The 17,412-nt window shown below is 30.6% G+C and overlaps 1 long non-coding RNA gene across 1 annotated transcript; it reads right to left on the bottom strand.

Moving 5' to 3' along the window:
• Positions 1-13,030: 13,030 nt before the first annotated feature.
• LOC101267877 (uncharacterized) lies at positions 13,031-13,734 on the bottom strand. The gene is made up of 3 exons (XR_011213223.1): positions 13,583-13,734; positions 13,439-13,491; positions 13,031-13,346 (listed from the first exon to the last, which is right to left on the bottom strand). It is a non-coding gene; the product is annotated as an uncharacterized lncRNA (long non-coding RNA).
• Positions 13,735-17,412: the final 3,678 nt, after the last annotated feature.

Here is a 17,412-nt window from a genome sequence, read left to right as displayed (position 1 = left end):
TGAGAAGGATCAATCAGATTAGGGGGAGGAATTGGATGGGTTAAGTTAGATATGATATCGGTGATGAAAAGTTTTAGTAGAATATGAGGTTTCTCTTAGTGTGAATATACAGTTAGGTGACTAATTTGATTAGATTGAAAAAAAAGAACATATGAAAAGGTGGACAAATCTAATGGGTGATAAAATTATTTGAACTAGAATAGGAAAGAAAATTTTTGTTTATTTTAATCATAAAAGGTAATTATTGAATAATGATTTAATATAATCATTGGTGAACAGCTATGTTTGCATAGATGGAATCTGCAAATTCCATGGCCATTATTTACTAAAAAATAAAATTTTGTTTTCGTCCATTAAGTTACAGTTAGTTAATTGTTGTCTTAGATTTTTTTTATTTAATTATTATTTATTTAATTTTCATATAGTAATACTCCTCAAAGTTTATGGGTATAGCTAACTAATTTTTTGGTGATATCGTGTTATTTGAGTATCCTTAAATTCATAATATTTAGAGGAGTTGAGACTTAACACTAGGCTTGAAATTTAGCAATATGGAATCTTTGACATATAATTTGTAACAAGAGTAGGAGCTAATTGGATATATGAGTGAGTTTTGGAGTTTAGGTTAGACACATAATAAGTTGAGTACCTATGAGCTCGCTTACTTACGAATATTGCATAATTCGTAGATTAGGAACGTTCTGAAACTTTGTGAAAGGGAAAGGAATAATCTTGAAGGATTGTGGCACGAGATTCGGCATTTAAGGTATGTTCAGACTTTTAGACTTGTTGAAGGATGTTTTCCTAAGTAAAGATTTTTAAAAAAATGAAAATAGACAAAGAGGTAAGGGCGAAAGATGGGGGTCTCGTATCAATGGTGTGACGAGCATTGGTACGAGTACCGGTGTTATTAAACGGAAAATTTCTACTATATAATGCGGATTGTAATATGAGAATCTCTAAAGTATATGGACATTAGCTGATATATTATTAACTTGAAATTTTTGTGTGATTGTGTTTTCTTTATTACACCCGTATAATTGTGATAATTGAGGTGGTTATGTATTATGTTGATATTGATTGAGCGAGATGCATCATTATCCCCTTCTATTGAAATAATATTGTATACATGCATTGACATGAGATTGAGTATAAGTTGGGAACGCGGAGATCGTCTGTGCTGGGGATGGTGAGATGTTAAGATTGTAATTTGGGCACGTGAAGACCGTCCGTGCGGAAATTGTTTGATAGTATGATAGTGCATTGAGATCGTCAACACAGACACGTGGAGATCGTCCGTGCTGGTATATGGACTTCGCGAGTCCCCCATGGGTCATGAACTCTCGATGTATTTCCGAAGAGTATCATGTATATACGGTTGAGTTAGTAGTGGGTATTCTGAGACATATCATTACATAGTATCATATTGCATTGCATTTCATCCCATCATTCATTCTTGATGATAATATGTTTCGTTTGGTGTTTGGAAAATACTTAATGTTGATTTCCTTTGTTGATGAAACTTAAATAATATATATATATATATATATATATATATATATATATATATATATATATATATATATACTTGTATAATTTAAGAATTTATTTTCTTATATAACTTCCGTCACTACTTCTTTGTTGTCGGTCAATGAGACATACTTGGTACACGTGGTTTCATACTACACTTGTTGCACTCTTTGTGGTGCAGATTCGATTCCGAGTAGGAGCACATCTCGTGGAGGAAATTGAGTCTGAGCTTGAAGTTTTTGGAGTTGTGGTGAGCTGCTTGGCTATTCCGTGGCCCACACCTCCCTCTATCTTTTATTTATTATGTTATTAGTATTCAGACAGGATATCCCTTATGTTAGATTAGTCATTTAGTTTCAGACTTGCATCGAATTTTAGAAGCTCTTGTACTTAAGACACCAATTCTTGGGGTGATATATTTTTAGCTTCCGCATTTCGTACTTATAAGGAACTCAATGTTGGAGATTCTTGCTAAGTGTTAGTCTTTTTACTCATTTGTTGGTTTAGTTGGGTTAATATGTTGGGTTGACTTACCTATTGGTTGGGAACATAGGTGCCATCACGACTTGCAAATTTGGGTCGTGACAACAATGAAGTGGCAAAACATATCCATGATCATAGTGATTGTATGACATAAACATAAGTAGTAATTAATGTAAAACACAGAGGGTATTTGAGAATGACTAAGAATGGAGCACGTTGCTAAATCCCAAGTCATCTTGCTTGTTCATAACTCCAATTTAGGAAATAAAAATCAGTTAGTAATGAAAGATAAATATCATGTTTTCACAATGTATCCCCTCTTCCCTCGAAATACATTAATAGAAGCAATTGTAAAAGTTTAGAGTCTTGTACACGTGACTATCAGATTTTGGGGGTATTTTTGAGTAAATTATGAAATTTCCTTATTTTATTGTAATGATCGAGTTTTAGGCTGACTTGTCTTGGTGGGATACGACGAGTGTCATCACATCCGTTTTTGGATAGCGACACTTATGTTAAATTACTGCAATATATATGATATATCTTTTATTAATATTTTTAAAGTTCCCATTATTTGAGATAAAATATGCATTCATCAATTATATAAATTAGTTTTAAAAAAAGTTATTTCCTTACTATACTTAATTGTTCACCCAATTTTGATGAATATTAAGGCAAAATATAAAGTCATAACTTTCTTTTTATCATTTTATCATTTTGTAAAGAATGAGATGATTCATTCTAATTTTTATCAAGCAGGTCATTATTTTTGTTTCTTGAACGCCTATAAAAACAAATATATAAGTGTACTCAAAATTAATCTACAGATGGATCAATAGGAAAATTTTTAATATCTTGAGACTCAAAATTTTGATCAATTTTCTTGAATGATTTTCAAATAAAATAGAAAAATAATATCATTAAATTAATTATTTAATTCAATATATATGTTTCACATGATGTTAAAATAATCACGAGGGACATCTGATTTTTTATAATAATTACTTATCATGTTTGATTAAAAAATTTTGATATATCATTAAATTGTAGAAACAATTTTTGGCCTTTATTAACTTTGTGCCCTCCTCTGCCCCTCTCTAAAGGAGTATAACTTGAAGTCTAGACTATTGGGTATAGTACTTATAAGTAGTTTTTTTCACTGTTCCTTGATTTGATCAAATACGTTGTCTTGCTTTCTATCTCTCACACACACATATTCTTCATAGTAATATTAAATGAGGCTATGGATTTTTATTGATTAAGCGTTTTCTATTTTGAAATAATTTCTTTTTTTATTTTTGGAATAGGAACAACTCTTCAAAAGTACAAAACAACGAAATATTCTGGCTATGGACAACATTTTCAATATCCTATGTAATTTATGTGTTCATGGTGCAAACTTTGAAGTACCAACACTGGTAGAAAAGTGATACGTTGTGTTAATCATGTAGCATATAATGGTGGATAGTGTAAAGAGTAATGACACATACGCTTGGGTTTGATTTTACAAGTGTACTAAAGGAAGTAATTGGTAAGTGTGAAAAAATATGATTGTATGTAGTGGTGTAAAAAGAATATCCAAGATCGACCGAACCAATCAAAAAAAATTGCATCGAACCGATTTATTAAATAAATATTTAATAAAATTGTGGATTATTGTTTAAGTGTATACCATGCCAAACAAGTAGGATGAATTTCTCATTTTGTAAAAGAAAATCAAAAAAATTCTGAATCGAGTAATCTTTCTTTTTTATATATATATTTATATATATATATATAAACAATTATATTATATTATATATATATATATATATATATATATATATATATATATATATATATATATATACAAATTAGGTCCTAGATCTCTTGTGATAATTCAAATTAAACTCAAAACAATATCATCAGATTTGCGTTTTTGAGCCCGCGCATAGCACGGACAATACTCATCTAATATATATAAGAAAGATGTAACGACCCTCTTAGTCGTTTTATGAATTTTACCCATTTTTCTAAGTTAAACTATTATAGTAACTTTTATAAATAATTTATGAATTATAAAAATGTGTAATAATTTTTAAAATAGATCAAGAGTTATTTAAGTTTTAGTTTATAACAAAATAAAAATAAATAAGCTACACCCAATTGAAAAAAATAGGGTTAAAAATTGTTGTTGCTTCGTAAATGTCACGCAAAAAGCAGAAAAAGAAAATAGAAAGGGAGGTGAAAGCTTAATTGGCAAGTTGTTTGGGAGAGGTTTTGCAATACAAAAAAAGGTATTTACTCGTGTCGCATGATGTGCGGAATGATAATCAACACAAGTATTGTTTCTGGTTAGCTTAATTCAATGCCTTTAATTTCTATAATTTATTAGCATCATGTTACAATATTAGTGAATAACAATTGTATTAATATTTCAATGGAAGTAGAACGTAATTCACATAGGGCCTGGAGAAAATATTGAGTGGGATGGCAAAAAATTGTTATTGTTGTTTATAATATCATATAGGATTCAATTTTAATAGTTCAATATTGGTTAATAATAATTGGCAAGGCCTTAGTCTAATGATTAGGTAATATTAGACTAAATGATTGGAAGGAATGTTGGTGGTGAATTGATGAAATTTAATATAGAAATAATTATATAATGATATTCAATGTTGGATAACAGTGTGTTTTATGCATAATATTAATGGCGGTTACCGAATGGTTTGACTACGATCATTTTCAAGTCTAGCTGCTAATGTGCATATATTGCATAGAATTATCACAATACTTTGGATAAATAAGGTTTTAGGTCTAGGGTTCTTAAAATGAAATTGTGTTAGCCTTTTTTTTTTTTGGAGTAAGTATGATTTAATTCTAGACTTGAAATTTAGAAAATATGGAAATTAACATGTTGGTTGGAATAAAAATCTAGGAACTTTATTATACATTGGAGTGAGTTTTTGGGTAAAGGCTAGACACATAATAACACGTGTATTCTTAGTTTTGAAATCTTATCATGGTCATTTATTTGAATAGATTGTTTTGAGTTGGAAGTTTAACATAAAGGGATGACCCAAGTTCCGAGATTATTTGACTAATTGAGGCAAGTGGATTTCTAAGCTCTTGTTAGGTGTATGAAATGCATGTATTTCCTTGTGGTATATGTGCGGGAGTAACGGGACTTGGTGATGGGTTGACTTATCCACATTGAATAATTCTAATGATGAAAACAAAGGGTAATAAAAGGCAATGTGAATAATTTCTTGTGTGTGATGCGTTGATAATAAAGAATGGTTTGAAAAGTTTGTTGAATCATTGTTGATGTTGTTGTGAATTGTGCAGTGTTATGAAAATGGTCATATCCTCTTTTATTTGTGTGTACATGTCATTTGCATTATTTAAAGACATGGTTGTGACAAGTGTTATGTGCATTGCGAAAGAATGAGAACTTAAAGAGGATGTACCATTTCGAGGGATGTATCGTGTGCCGCGATGGATACTATATTTTGAGAGACGTATAGCGCGCCGCGATGGTTACTATTATCGAGAGTCATATCGTGCGCCGCGACAGATGCATGGACAGATATGTCCCCCATGGGTCCGGGCTGAGAGACATCGGGTGTGTATCACTAGGTCAGACATGCATCATTATACTTGACATTGCATTTCATTGCACATACTTATCATTAGTGAATTTGATATCGTGTTTTGCTGATCTTGTGATTGCCTTTCTGTGAAACGTGTGATTGATTAATATTGAGCTTGTTATTGAGGATATGTAATTTCTTGAAGTATTGAGGATATGTAATTTGTTGAAGTATTGTTGTTGAGTATATATAATTTGTCAAAGTGTTGTTGTTGAGGATATGTAATTTGTTTAAGTGGTCTTGTTGAACTATGTACACTGTAAATCGGGAGTTGTTAGGTTGGGCTGATTTTTATGCAAGTTGTAGTTGTAGAGGTTCGATGGGGGTTTGTAGGAGTACCTGTATTTCATTCTCTTACATTGTGTTTAGAGGTTTACATGCTGAGTAGTGTGTAGTTTGGTACTCACCCCTTGCTTCTACAATTGTTTTGTAGATTATTAAGCCAGGATTTTTGTTGTACTTGTCATTCTCTTCTTTTCCGAGGCTTCTTGGAGATTTCTGAGGTAGCTGTTTGTCGTCTTAGCGGGCTCTCTTTCTTCATAGTTTTAATCTTGTTCTATTCTAGAAACAAGCTCATTTGAGACTTATATTTTCGTTTAATTCAATTGTAATACTTTAGAGGCTTGTACACGTGACCACCAGGTTTTGAGGTATAATGTAAGTTTATAGTTAACTTTTCGCATTTTATTGTAATAGTTGTGTTTTAGGCTGACTTGTCATGGTGGATAAGACGAATGCCATCACGTCCATTTTTGGGTTGTGACAAAATGGTATCAGATCCTAGGTTTGTAGGTCTAACATGTGTACAAGTCGAGTCTATGTAAAGTCTCGAAGATCGGTAATTAGACGTCTGTACTTATCTTCGAGAGGTTATAATGACTTCTAGGAAAATATTTTACTTCTTTAATCTCTATCGTGCATACTTGGTCCGATTTTGATTCTTATCTCCTTATTTGGTTCACTCTCACTTATAGTGATGATCGTGCGTAGTTCCTCATTTAAGTATTTGGTGTACTGTATTAATCTTTGATGTCAGATTTGTTACGAATGTTGAAGTGATATATTTATGGGAAAGATGTGTATCATATTCGGAATGTTCAACGACTCAAATAGATTAAGTTAGGTGATTACTTGATGAAAAATTTTGAGGATTAGGTTGAACAGTGGTTTAGCGGACTTCATGAGCGTCTTATACTTTGTTTAGGCTTGTCATCTAGTAGTGGGATCTATACTTGTGTGGTACATGCAATATCTTGAGTTGTTTGACAATTGAGAGTGAAAAGACTAAAAATAAGGTTAGATAATGAATGTGATAACTTTAAAAGCTAAATTTAATTAAAGTTTTATATTATATATGGGCTACTTAGTGAATGATGAGAGTGATATTACACTAATTGGTCAGAATCTTTATTTTAGTTTCATAGATTGATGGAATGACAAAGAGAATTCCAAAATTACTACTATAAAGGTATCGATCATCACTTGGTAAGAGTTATGGAGTGTGTTGCTCGTACTATTGACCTGATCTATTAATGAATCACATTAGGTGAGAGACCGAATGAATTCAGTAGTGCATTGCAGTTACTTTATGGTAAGAAATGTGTGACCTATTGAGTATAATCTTCTCGAGGTGTATGTAGAATCCTAGTGGTGGATTTAACAGACTTTCATTTGTGCTACTAATGATATACGAAGACGGATATGTCTATCGTTAAGCATGAATATTAAATACGTAAAGAGTTATAAGTTGTATAACATGCTAGTATAATTAGATTCAATTTTACATTCATATTTGAGAAACTAACTAGTTTATTACTACGGGTGCTTGAGTTAAAACATTGTTATAAAGGATATTTTAGTGGTGGATTGTTGGTATGGTATTAACACGTTAATTTGTGGAGTGTATCTCGAGGTTTCTAAATGAGAAGTAGTCAAAGTAAATGGATAGATACCAGAATGAAAAACTTATAGGTAAAGGAAGTCTCAATGAGTATGAGGTAATTGAAAATGTTAGTAAGAAAGTGCATATGATATTTGGTTAGTCCTTTGATATTGATTGGTTTAATTGGATTTTAAAGTGGCATATTGATGAAAAGGTTGATTTCGTGGTGATGAATAGAGATAACTAAGCATGACGGTGATAAGAGTTCGTGATGAATTACGATTGAGGTGAACTATATGATAAAGATTGTTGGCTAAACAGATTTTTGCATGGTAATGACAACTTGCGAGTATCTAATGTTATGATTTGCTATTATTTGGTGAGTAGAGAGTTGCAAAAAAAAGTTATAGGAGGTGTTGAAACACTGCTCGAGTAGAATTCAAAAGGGCTAGAGTCATAATAAGAAATTAATTAAATAAATTAGCGGGATATAGTGTAGCATTTGGAAAGAGGTGAGAAGAAGAATATTTCCTTTGACTGCAAGGGTTCAAGAGGTATCTTCAGAGGGTTTGAGAATTGAATTTACAAATACGTGATTTCACCTGTTTTTATTTGATTATGGTAATATATAATGTTACAGGATCATCATATTGGTTAAAAACTATTAGATAAAAATTAAAAAGGAGAGTATGGATGTTCATCTCGAGTATGGTAATTATTTTTTTGTGGTTTTGAGTTTGATAATGAATATGGTAGGAATTTTTAGCAAAAAAAATTTATAAGGTCGATGGAGAGGCGATCAATGATAAGTTAACAAACGTGAATTCATAAAGTTCTTCAATGTATGAATTAATGTTGATAGATAATAAGAATGTGTTACACGGTTGGAATAAATTGAAATTCTTCATTGTGAATTTAGATTTGTGGTAGTGTGTTTTGTCAAGGTATGGATTGGTAGGCTAAGAAATGATTGATCACATTAAGTATGAAGCATTTGGAAGGACTTATGCATTTTTGAATAGTAAATTTAGTTACTTTTGATTGTTATACCGAAGGGGGATTACACATTATATTTTGATTTAGAGGATAACGTAAAAATATCATGGGTTGTTGGTCAAAGGATAAGATTGGTAAGCGAGTGACCTAAAGGAATAAGAGTTAGTGTATTGAAGAGTTCAAGATATTCATAATTTTGTGTTATGGGAAGAATTTAAGAGAAGTTAAGGAATAAGACCTCTAATATAGAATTCTTGGTTCGAAGTTGAAGGATGTATGAATTTACATATATAAGTTCTAATATTTCTATGGATGTGAATTTGTTCGGTATAGGCTTACCAGGAATTTGTCATCAATTTTTATGAATATAGAATTTTGATTTGGGTGAAAAACAGTGAGGTTGTAAGATTATGTATTCTTATGTAAGCTAAAAATTTTCAAATTATGATAGGTAATTTATTTATGTTAAACAGTGTGGACCTATAGTTTTAAATAATTAATGAGGATATCAAAACTACTTCGTTGATGGGACGTTACAGACTGTTATGATGTGTTACATAGGCATTCGATAGTGAGTAGATGTTATGAGGTTATGGTATATTAATTATTAGAGTAACCAAGAATTTTTTAAGTATTGGTATGAGGTATACGATGGTTTTGAATATTAATGAAAATTTTGTATCCGAATATTTTGTGGAATTGACATTATGTTTGATTCAATGGTTGTATCTCGATGGTAAAGTACTTTTAGATCTGAAATTAGTGCTATCAGTCTCAATTGTGACCTGTATTTTTCATGAAATGCTTAAATGGAAAAAAAGAGGGAGACATAGTTTTAAAATTACGGAGGCGATAATGTGTTTGTTAAGAAGATTTTGATACTAGAAACAATTTGGGTAAATGACTGGTGTACTTATGTTTTTTGTTGGTATTAAGAATATTAGCTTAAATGGAAAACTGTAAGAAGTATGTTGGGTCTAATAAATCGAGTATAGGTACAATCTTAATGAAACCAAACTGGTGAATTAAGTCTAGACAATATAAGGATGGACTAAATGAAAATGTTGATATGGGCACTATGGAGGGAAAATTGTGTTATTCGGTTTTGGTTTCGTGCATCTTTATTTGATCCACTTTCTTTGTTCCAGACATGGTTTAGAGTATGATTCGTTGCATATGCTCATATATGTTTCTATATCTGTGGGTGAACCCTTAGTGGTACATCAGATGTACTGATCCTCTTATGTCCCCGATCCTCTTATGTCCTCTTAATAGGGTCAGATCTTTCGGAAGACATTGGTTATTTCAGCTATGATAGATCTGGTTTTCATTGGGATAGTTGAAGTATATAAGTAGGTCTACATTTATAACCTTGCTTATGAGAACTCATATAAGACGTATGAAGAGTTAAAATAGTCTAAGAGTGTTGTTAGAGGTTCTACATTTGAAGTGTATCGCGTGTTGGGTGTTTACTTAATCTTATGTTTCTTTGGGTTAGATAAGTTTGATTCTACCTTGATGGGTACCCGATGTTTAAAGATCAGATTTTTATAACTTAAGCTCGTGAAAAGGTTGTGATGTATAAAGAAAAATCTTGATAAAATTTGTGATAGTGAGCATTATAAGTATGTGATGGTTGATTAAAGTTTACTTCTGGTTGTACTCTATATCGATTTAGAATGTTATCTTGTTTATGTGAGACAATATTCATCATGATGGTTGTGCTAAGATCCAATGGGTTTAAGTTTAGATTGGGTTCATGGGTTAGTCAGTGGCTTGATTATCACTCCTGATTTGTAGATGCTCCAAAGTTTGATTTAAGAGTGTAGCTTTTAGTAGTTGATCTTGATGGAATGGTCTTAAGGAGGAGCTCACTAAGAGAGATGAACACTGACTGGTGGGTCTTAACTCAGGCTTTTGATAACATCGATTATTATTTATTTTACTTTATTATGTTCGAGGATGAACATGATTTTTAGTGGTGAATAATGTAATGACCCTCTTAGTCGGTTTATGAATTTTACCAATTTTTATAAGTTAAACATTTTTAGTAACTTTTATAAATAATTTATGAATTATGAAAATGAGTATTATAATTTATAAAATACATCAAGAGTTATTTAAGTTTTATTTAATAACAAAATAATAATAAATGAGCTACACCCAATTGGAAAAAATTAGGGTTAAAAATTGTTGTTGCTTCGTAGCATTCACGCAAAAAGCAGAAAAAGAAAATAGAAAGGGAGGCGAAAGCTTAATTGGCTGGTTGTTTGGGAGAGGTTTTGCAATACAAAAAAGAAAGTATTTACTCGTGTCGGATGATGTGTGGAATGATGATCAACACAAGTATTGTTTCAGTAAAAGAAAGGAAAGTAACGCAAGGTTTAGCTTATTGGAATGCCTTTAATTTCTATAATTTACTAGCATCATGTTATAATATTAGTGAATAACAATTGTATTAATATTTTAATGGTAGTAGTACGTAATTCACTTAGGGCCAGGAGACAAAATTGAGTGGGATGGCAGGACATTGTTATTGTTGTTTATATTATCATATAGGATTCAATTTTAATAGTTCAATATTGGTTAATAATAAATGGCAAGGCCTCAGTCTAAGATTAGGTAATATTAGACTAAATGATAGGAAGGAATGTTGGTGATGAATTGATGGAATTTAATATAAAAATAATTATATAATGATATTCAATGTTGGATAACAGTGTGTTTTATGCATAATATTAATGACGGTTACCGAATGGTTTGACTACGATCAATTTCAAGTCTAGCTGCTAATGTGCGTATATCGCATAGAATTATCACAATAATTTTGATAAATAAAGGTTTTAGGTCTAGGGTTCTTAAAATGAAATTGTGTTAGCCTTTTTTTTTTTGGAGAAAGTATGATTTAATCCTATACTTGAAATTTAGAAAATATGGAAATTAACATGTTGGTTGGAATAAAAATCTAGGAACTTTATTATACATTGGAGTGAGTTTCTTATACATTGGAGTGAGTTTCTGGGTAAAGGCTAGACACATAATAACACGTGTATTCTTAGTTTTGAAATCTTATCGTGGTCATTTATTTGAATAGATTGTTTTGAGTTGGAAGTTCAACGTAAAGGAAAGACTCAAGTCCCGAGATTATTCGACTAATTGAGGCAAGTGGATTTCAAAACTCTTGTTAAGTGTATGAAATGCATGTACTTCTTTGTGGTATATGTGTGGGAGTAATGGGACTTGTTGATGGGTTGACTTGTCCACATTGAATAATTCTAATGATGGAAAACAAAAGGTAATAAAAGGCAATGTGAGTAATTGCTTGTGTGTGATGTGTTGATAATAAAGAATGGTTTGAAATGTTTGTTTAATCATTTTTTATGTTGTTGTGAGTTGTGCAGTGTTATGAAAATGGTCATATCCTCTTTATTTGTGTGAACATGTCATTTGCATTATTTTATGACATGGTTGCGACAAGTGTTATGTGCATTGAGAAAGAATGAGAGCTTAAAGAGGATGTACCATTTTGAGGGACGTATCACGCGCCGCGATGGATACTATATTTCGAGAGACGTATCGCGCGCCGCGATGGATACAATATTTTGAGAGACGTATCGCGCGTCGCAATGGTTACTTTTATCGAGGGTCGTGTCGAGCGCCACGACAGATGCATGGACAGATATATCCCCCATGGGTCCCGAACTGAGAGACAGCGGGTGTGTATCACTAGGTCAGACATACATCATTATACTTGACATTGCATTCCATTGCATTGCACAAACTTATCATTAGTGAACTTGATATCGTGTTTTACTGATCTTGTGATTGCCTTTCTGCGGAATTGGTGATTGATTAATATTGAGCTTGTTATTGAGGATATGTAATTTTTTGAAGTATTGTTGTTGAGGATACGTGATTTATTGAAGTATTGTTGTTGAGGATGTGTAATTTGTCAAAGTGTTGTAGTTGAGAATATATAATTTGTTTAAGTGTTCTTGTTGAACTATGTGCACTATAAATCGTGAGTTGTTAGGTTGGGCTTATTTTTATGCAAGTTGTAGTTGTGGAGGTTCAGTTGGGGTTGGTAGGAGTACCTGTATTTTTTTCTATGGCTTGTGCTTAGAGGTTTACTTGCTGAGTACTGGGTAGTTTGGTACTCACCCCTTGCTTCTACAATTTTTTTGTAGGTTATTAAGCCTGGATTTTTGTTGTACTTGTCATTCTCTTCTTTTCCGAGGCTTCTTGGAGATTTGTGAGGTAGTTGTTTGTTGTTTCAGCGGACTCTCTTTCTTCATAGTTTTGATCTTGTTCTATTCTAGAAACAAGCTCATTTGAGGCTTATATTTTCGTTTGATTCAATTGTAATACTTTAGAGGCTTGTACACGTGACCACCAGGTTTTGGGGTATAATGTAAGTTGATAGTAAACTTTTCGCATTTTATTTTAATAGTTGAGTTTTAAGATGACTTGTCTTGGTGGGATAAGACCAGTGTCATCACGTCTATTTTTGGATCGTGACAAAAGATGAATCCATTTAATTATTAGATTTCCATAATAACATAATAGTCCTAAACATCTAAAGCACACATATCTATCACTACTTATTACTAACACACAAATAGCCTGAGGCCGGATCGTGAGCGAACGCATTGATCTTAGCTTGACATCCCAAATCCGCCTCTAAATACATACATATATCTCTAGGGGTGGCTCGGAGTGTGGCGATTATTCGCTCCAGAACTTGGATAGTCATTGACCTCAGCATCCATTCTTCTAATGACAACATCACCTAGTTTCATATTCTCGGCCTCCATATTCTGCTGATAAATATTTGACCAAAATAAAATAATAAATTAAGAAAGGAGTAATATTGTTTCTTCGAAAGAAATAAAGAAGATAGACAAATAGTTACCATAGTTTGTGTGTTCTCATGTTGTTGAGCTTTGTACACTAAATTATTGCGTCCTAACAATGAAAATAAGTATATGTAACACAACCTTAAAAAAAACAATATATATGTATTGATGGATGTTAATTAATTTGAAATATAACTTACTTGTAATTGGGATGGCATTCAAGTAGATAACTTGAGAAAAACAAAGAAAAGCCAGAAACAAAGTGGTAGCCATTTTCCTAATTAATCAAGTGTTTTGAGACTAGTGCCTCATTTTATAAATTCACTCATTATATATATATATATATATATATATATATATATATATATATATATATATATATATATATATATATATATATATATATATATATATATATATATATATATAAAATTAAAGCACTTTGAGAGTGAGTGTACCTATTGCTTGAGGCAATCAAATCACAAATTAAAGTCAAAAAGGTGATTCTAGCAAGCTACTATCTTATGATACAAAGACGTGCACTATTAGCCAATGCATATAGTATTATATAATTAAGAAATACCATATGTGTGTATTAACAAATCACAAAATTTTGTCAGCTTTATTGAGATATTTTGGGATTTTTGAATTTTAAGTTTGACAGATTTTATGTTTAAGTTGGTTATTTAAAGATAATTATAGAGAGACTTTTTCAACCTTTTTTTGCTATTCCATTTGATTTTGAAAAACCAACAAAATTATATTATTCCAATTTATGGGACTTATTTTATTTCAAAATGAATGATACATTTCTATATTATGTAATAATTTAACGATGAATTGTCTATTTTATCCTTAATAATATGATTTAAGTCACATAAATTTCTATTATTCATTTTGAACCACTAATTTTAAAAATTTTTATTTTTCGACCGAAACTACTTTATATAAAATGAGACGGACGAAATAGTATTTTTAGTATATTAATTACTAATATGTTTATTATAAGAATTTATACGACTATCATAATAATTTTCTAAATATATGTTATAGAGTGAGTTGATAAAAGATAATGTGTATGTGAACCATTGATATGAAACTTGAAGATCATATATATTATATAATATAAATTAAGGCTAAGAGAGAGAATGGAATTTAGGTTGAAGTGGTAGGTATAATGAGGAAATTTATTAAGTCAAAATGGGGAACAAGGATGAGCACACTCCGGTAGTGGAAGATTACCAAGTAATAATGATGTGTCTCAATATAAGCCAAGCCTTAGTGGAACATATAATGAATAATTTCAAGACACAAAAATACTCACAAAATTATGATGGAGTGATAACTATTTGTTTATTCTTAAAGAAAGGTCTTGGGTCTTAATTTCCTTAGGTATATAGTCTAAGAATTGCTTATCTTCTACTGTGTGACTTTTCAATGCAAATTTAAATTTAATTGAATTCCAATATAAAAATTAAATATCAAGTAAAAATAAAATTATTATAATGATTTTGAGATTGATACATGAACTTTGACATGAATGGTGTGGTTTACATTATCTAGTTACAAGTGGAATAGTCACTTTGTAATAATTCTTTCCTATCTTTCAATTATTTTTTGCAAGTATAGACTATGTGTAGCTTTATATATTCACACAAAATGCTCTTTAATTAGTACATGTCACTGTGCACATGATATACGTGTTGTCAGGGTAAGACTCTACTACTTAATAACCCATTTTTAATCACTTGCTTCTAGACACCTTCATGCTCTACAAAACGTTTAACTTTTGGAACAACAAATTATCATATATTTGACCAATTGTTCCACATAAATCTATGTAATGAATGTTTTTATTTAGTTACATTATAACAAAAATAACTATTAGCGATATTTAATTCTTAATTATTGTTAAATATTTTTTTAGCGGTAATTATCACTCTTTATATATGTCTCTAAAGCCTTTAGCGACATTGGTTCTAATAGCACTTAACTAATGTCGATAAAGATGTTAGCACTCTTTATTAGTGTCAATATTTAATGCCGCTAAAAGTTATTTTTGTTGTAGTATTAAGGAGTCAATGTTTTTTTGTGAAAATCTTCTTTATGTTGACAAAATATATTATTTATGTCTAATATAAACAAATTACACGTTACAACACTTTGGTTGTACTACAAATTTCGGAGCAAATACATGGAAATATCTATTGTTTTAAGAAAAAATTACTTAACTATACGATCTTTCTTTTCATTTTTTCTAAAGTTTCCTACCATTTCAAAATATTAGAAAAATTCCTATATTCCTTTCCATCTCTACTTTTCCATATACATAACTCACAACTCTTTAACCCAAAGATTTTTGTTCCTATTTTCAGTCTTGAAATCACTCTCACGGATTAGCAATTTGTTACTTTTTTTTTAATTTCAAATTTATTCTTTTTCTAGTTTATCAATTTCTAGTTCCTAAAGAGATAGAACTATTTTTTCATTAAATTTTCTTCTAGTTCTTGAATTATCGTTTAAATATTTATTTAGCTTTTTCATCTATAATTTTCTAATATCGTTGTTGTGTAGTGTTTATCCTGCTCAATATAAATGTACTTGAGACATAAACACTACCTAATATATAATTTATATGTATCGAGTTCTACAATGTATCTTCAATTCAATTCAAGTTTAAAAGGCTATATAGACAATACCAAATCAATTGTATGTTATGTATCTACAGTCTTTCATGATTCTTCAATCTTATCCAATTTCGAAGGTTATGTATATGTATATCTATATACTATCCAATAATAATCTTGATACATAGATCATCATGTTTTATAATTAGAGTACTACATATCAGTTTCAATAATAGGTATATGATACATAACATTGTCAATGTTTAACTACTTTATGTATCAAATTATGATATTTATTTTTTTAACCCTTGTATTTTAATTTTTATGATTCATTATGAAGCGCATTGATGTAATTTTCTACTACCTTTGGAAGAAGTAAAAAATCCAAATTGACAACCAATACAGATACATATTAATAGCTAATGTGTATCACACATATTTGATATACATTGATGACTATGATACATGAACATAAATTACTACTAAATATTCATTCTTTTGGCAACTAAAAATGGTATTTGATACTTAATAACTAGCACATACAATGTATCAATCTAAAATCAACTATCGGATACATCACAATAACTAATGATACAACTATTCACAAAAAATTGATTCCACAACATCTCGAGATCACAAATCAAAAAATTAACTACACAATATTTCTCCGTAATGAAGATAAGGTTCAGAATGAGCTTTGAGTAGATAATCAATACTCCACTTAACAACATTCTTATCATGACTAAGTTCACCACTAGCAACCATTTGTCTATCATATTCCAAAATACTCCATGACAACATGCCACGGACAAACTAGATTCATATATCACCGGAATCATTATAACTTCCAAGCAAATCAATCTGGAAAAAAATTCCTCCAAAAAATTAAAACTCAAATTCATCACAAACCAATCACAACTAAAATATAGCTAATTAATTTTATAACATACCCCGCAAGATTTTTCATCATTAATTTCAAAATTACTCGTCCATTTAACTCTCTGATTATGAGCAAGATACCCAAATCTCTCAGCTTCGTAAAATAAAAAAATTTCACTCAAAACTTCACCATAATTTTGCCCAGCTAATGCTACTAGAAGAACAAGAATAATAACAAAACTGAAACGATTTTCAATGAACACAGAGAAGAATTTTGAATCTCAAAATTTTTTAACAGGGTCGTCAAACAATTGTATAGGGATAAAACAACAATCGTCTCTGTAATGTATCGGATCTTCAGATTTTCCTCAACTCATCAATCTCCAAGCTACAATGATTGATTCAACTCATCTCTCTTTCTCATATTAGATTCTTGAATCTCTCAATAAAATAGATATATTTATGAAGTATCAACTCGATTTTTCAATGATTTTGAATCGAAATATAAAAGATTTTTAACAATT

The sequence above is a fragment of the Solanum lycopersicum genome, chromosome 12, assembly GCF_036512215.1.
Source record: "Solanum lycopersicum chromosome 12, SLM_r2.1".
In the NCBI taxonomy this organism is placed as follows: domain Eukaryota; kingdom Viridiplantae; phylum Streptophyta; class Magnoliopsida; order Solanales; family Solanaceae; genus Solanum; species Solanum lycopersicum.
This window is presented reverse-complemented; position numbering and strand designations above follow the sequence as displayed.